Source organism: Bombus impatiens, unplaced genomic scaffold (genome assembly GCF_000188095.3).
Source record: "Bombus impatiens unplaced genomic scaffold, BIMP_2.2 scf_0377, whole genome shotgun sequence".
In the NCBI taxonomy this organism is placed as follows: Eukaryota; Metazoa; Arthropoda; class Insecta; order Hymenoptera; family Apidae; genus Bombus; species Bombus impatiens.
Genome location: NT_176796.1, coordinates 1,729,841 through 1,734,701, shown reverse-complemented (window position 1 = coordinate 1,734,701; position 4,861 = coordinate 1,729,841). Strand labels below are relative to the sequence as shown.

General features: G+C 43.8%; 1 protein-coding gene and 1 long non-coding RNA gene across 2 annotated transcripts in view; one reads left to right on the top strand and one right to left on the bottom strand.

The window, feature by feature from the left end:
- The window catches only part of LOC117151705, an 11,622-nt gene extending 9,070 nt beyond the window's left edge, over nt 1-2,552 (bottom strand). Inside the window, exon 1 of the long non-coding RNA XR_004461801.1 lies at nt 2,542-2,552. This is a non-coding gene — a long non-coding RNA (uncharacterized LOC117151705). The remainder of the gene's footprint in view (nt 1-2,541) is intronic.
- Nucleotides 1-4,861, top strand: part of LOC100746381 (B-cell receptor CD22) — a 319,222-nt gene that overhangs the window by 221,207 nt on the left and 93,154 nt on the right. The gene's annotated exons all lie outside the window — the stretch shown is intronic.

Genomic DNA, 4,861 nt, shown 5'->3' with positions numbered 1-4,861 from the left:
CGCCCCGCCTCGATAGCGACGTTCCACCAGCCCTGATGAACGCTATATTCATCTGTATAACTTGCCTATTGAGGTCGTTTAATGAAAATTGTTACGGGGCCGCCGAATCTACGCGATGAATGCAGATGCGCCCTACGCTTGGTCGCGGGAATGTGGGTTTGTTATCGGGTGTCTGCCAGTACCGTTGACAGCAATGGAGAAACCGTCCGGGAAATCTTGTCTCCCTTTTCCTTTCGCGTCGCTCGTTTGCAGGGCAAAATCAGCGCGGTTGATCGCGAGTGAAAGAAATGTTTAACACGAGGTTGTAAAAGTCAGCGGGTTTTACAATGTAAGGAAAATGTAGATAGAAGTGAGAGTTGAAATTCGCCGATTGCTTTAGACTTTTAATGGCCGTGTCCGATCAGCAGCTGGTTCGTTCTACCGTGGTTGACGCATCGTTCGTTAGTAACAGGCATCTTCTCCAATTATCCACATTTTTCGATAATAGCTTTAGGAAATATAATCAACGAACTAGGATTTAAGTTTCATTTACGCTTTACGTGCGAAGCAAATCCTCAACTTAAATCCTATTTTCGAATCTTTCGAGCAACTGCTTGAGAAGCGAAGTTTGCGATGTTAGTTGACAAATTGGCCCATCAAAGTATTCTCTTAATTGTCTCGCGGATATCGCGAGATCTTGTTGCTCGTTTAAATTCAAAGATTTGGAAATTTAGTTGTAAATTGCTCGCACGTCAAACGCGACGTTATCATGCAGCAGATCGTGCGAACGTGCAGGACGTTGCCGCGATACCCTATGGATTTCGGCGTTGCCGCGCGCTTGAGCAAGATTAATAGCAGCTTTATGAAGCTTACTTGATACTTGGTAATTAGGTAGAAACAGGAGAATGCTTAGCCAGGTAGCGAGGCTACCACGGTTCCCTGGGTAATACTTCGGAGAGTAACTACAAACTTCGAGATCGAGAAACTGCACGAACTCACGATTACAATTTACTACTCCGTCCAAGTCACTTACGTTTGCAGGATCGGTGATTCGAATCCTCTCATCCTTAACCCAACCAAGTACTCGCCGCTTTATCGCGTTTCCGTCGATCCCTCGTCACCTCGCCATTTCATATTTCCCGCGTCTTATACGTACCAGGAACGTCGTGTTTGTTTTTTCAGCGCGCGGAAGAACATCGCATCGCATCGTGTGCGTCGTACGTGTGCCTTTTACTTTGAGAGGAAAATAAAGGCTCGGAGAGATTTGCAGACACGTACGAGAAATAGCTAATTTGCGAACTACTTAAAGAACTAAAGCTTCGCAAGCTCGAGGACGAAGAAACGTGATTTTTTCGTGAATTATCCTTCATAAAATTGTTGTTTTGCAAAATTGTTACGTCGCCATATAATTAAATCTTTCTCGCTTCTTGGGAACGAAGCTTAATCCGCTATTTATTCCGCCATAAAGTTTCAGCTTTGGCAAACCTCGTCCAAAACATCGTTCTGATAAAATTTCTTATCGTCGTTTTTACCGTGGTCCTCGAACATCGCGAAGTCTCTCCGATGAAGCCACTAGCAAGCCTCTCCTTTTCCCCTTTAGCACTATCATAACCTTTTACCTAATTAAACCGTAACGTGACTAACCAGCCGTAAACTGTCGGACGTCATTTTCATCCGTGCCACATTCCGACCCTTAAAACAGGCGGAACCGTGGCAACGTTTTAACCATGAAGTACCCTGCGAAACATTCCAGTCCGCTCGCATGTTCTATTAATTCGCGCCGGACCCTCGCGTTTCCTCGCGAAACGAGTAGTTCGAAATGAAGTTCCATGCACACTGGACAAAGTGGCAACGCTCGGGACACTGGACGCATCCGTAACAATCGGCCAACGTTTCCAGCCAAGCACGCGTTTCAGTCGCTTACATCTCCGGCACGATGACCGGTGATCCAATATAGCGGAACTTAAACTTGTTTACGAGACGAATACTGGGAGCCGTCATCGCGTTCCTTGTTTCACAGAAAGCGACGAAAATGCATTCCTTTCACAGAATCACCCGACAACGCGTAATTACTCGCTTCTTGTTCGAGATGCTCTCGAAATGAAAATTGAACGACCTAAGGCGATGAATTTAAAGTGTAAAAGCGTATTCTTGGTTCTATTTTCGTTTTTGCTCCGTCCTAAGATAGAACGAGCTGAAGAAATATTCGTATCTTCGTAAAATTAGAACGCAATTGATAGCGTTCTTCGAATTCATCGGTATGGAAAATATTCTTGCGAGTCTTCGTCGATAGAGATCTGCGACATTTCACAGGTTATTTTTCAAAACGTGTGACGGAATTGGTATTTCATTTATGAAGTTGGGAATATAGCTTACTGCAGACTGCGTCATTTTTTGATTAAATCGTCCTGTATGTCACGAAATATTCTGTATAATAGAATTGTTTTCCGCTGGAATAAGTTCCATTGAAATATACACCGATATATATAAGAGACGAATGTAATGGCGAACAATTACATAATGAATGATCGAGTTAACGTGAATTTTTCTCTGATCCATTACATATTTTACAAATGGTTGTCCGGATATCTGCAAAATTTTCTTTCATTTCGATGTCAATTATCGTCGAATATCGTTAGTTTGATCATCAACGTGTACATGTATTTACGGTTTCGGATTTAGTTGTATGGAAGACCGGTAGAAACAGAGAGTAATTTAGTTGTTATTTCTCTGCTCGCGAGTATTGCAATTTTTCAACGACGCGATGTCATTTTTCCAGAGGAATCGCTCGATCTGTGTTAACACCACATTGCGTACCTCTTTGAAACAAATTTGACGATGCGAGGTGATTACCGGGTGTTAACTGACTGACTCACTCTCCGATTGATTGATCGATTTCCTTGTCGATAGTTCCACCATGCGGAAAACATTGGTTTTCATTTGGTCCACTTGATTGGATCGGACACACCTCCTGGATCTAAATAAACAAACAACAACAGCTACGACAACAACGCTATAGCGCGTAAAATCGTTCTCGTATTTGTACAATTCTGTATGAAACAAATATATTACCAAAAGGCAGGTATTTTTTTTCCTAAAAATTTCATCGAAATCGATAACTATCGATTAGTACAACTTTTTGAACGTCTATCGAGCAATGTCGTTAAAAAACGGAGTAAATTCGATAGCAGTGGCAACACGTTGCATGCTTAATTCGCACAGCAATACTTCGGCATACCATACAGCAAAGCGTTCGATCATCAAAGAATCATTTAACAGCCGCGTCACGATTTTTCCTGCATAAACGAGTTTTCACGATAGTTTCCATCCGCGTATGCGAGCTTTCTGCGTTCACCGTGGTGGACGTGTGACGGCCAAATATTTGCACTCGCCTATTGTTTCGTTAATAGCGAAGTCGGTATCGTTACGTGACGATGGTCGCAAAGTTGTCAATTCTGCCACATTTTTTCCCGTTTATTCGGAAAAAATATAGGTAACCGATCGATCGGACAACTGAATATTCGCTGCATCGTTCTCCATTCCCTCGCAAATCACTATCGCGACGGAAAGAATAATAAAATTTCGATGAAACGGAATTAGTTAAAACAGCTGCTTCTACGTTATACACTGATTAAAAAGTTGACTGTAAATTCCCGGAGCTCGGGAAAAAACGATCCCTCTTCGCAGTCGTATCATAAAACACCGGAAGCCACAGGCAAAACAATCGGTCACGTTTGATTCGTTCCGATCCGTTCTCTCTTTTTTCCCTATTTTCATGTTGTTTCCTTTCCATTCCCTTTTTTCTTTCTTTTTTTTTCGATTTAAAATTCCAGACCAGAGGAATTCCCTTTGACCGCAACACGGTCGCTGGCAACAGCTATCTCGCGATACAAATTACAAGCGGCTGGTGGAACCGTGGTCGAACTCGTACTCGTACGTTCTTTTTCACGTTGCTTTACGCAACTCTCGCTGGAACGACTGGTGGTGTACCGTCGCAAATACCCCTTGGTGTATAGGTTTGCTTAACGGCCCGTGTAAGGTTTACGAGCATTCCAACAGCCGTGGCATACGGCAGGAAAAATTTCTTTGAAGACGCTCGCCTCCTTCTTTCACCCTTTCTCGTCGAGTTCTTCGAACCGGTACAAACACCGACAGTCGGCCACCATCGGGACAACAATCTGCCGTCGTTTTCGTCTCGCGTTAATTCACGACCCGCGTAAAGGGAATTACACAGGGCACAGGGAGAAATAGAGCAGGAATTTCGCGTTCGAACGAGTCCCGGACGTGCGATTTATCGGGCACACGGCAAACGAGAGAACGATACGAGAGAGAACACGTAAGGGAACCGCTGCGAGCGTGTATTTGCGGGCTCCGTGTTTGTACACACTGGCTGTTTTAGAAATACCTGGGTCAATTCTGGAAACGTGTGACCATTATTTAATGAAGAGGTACGTTCGTTGGGGAACGTTTAATTGTTCTGTTTAAACGGCGATGTGGAATTTCGTTCGATCGAACGATATTTTCAATCTGGAAATATTTGCATCGGGTATACGCGTGTTAGGAACATCTGATCGGCTACTAGCGTTTTAATTATAGCGAGACTCCGTTAGAAAAGACGTTTCGCATTCGATCTTGAAAAAGCTTCTGTTCTCGTTATCGCGATAAATAGAACGTAACCCTATCGCGTCGGTAGACATTTCCGAATACATCGTGTACTCAGACATACGGCTGCCTTTGATCCTGTCTAAAACAGGCAGACTGGTAGTTTGCGGAGGCGCTTTAAAGTTCTCATTAAGCGATCGAGGTCTGTGGGACACTTCTGTGTCTCATTGTTTGCTTTGTTTGGTGTTTACGCCACTGCGCCGAGTCTACACAGCGGCCG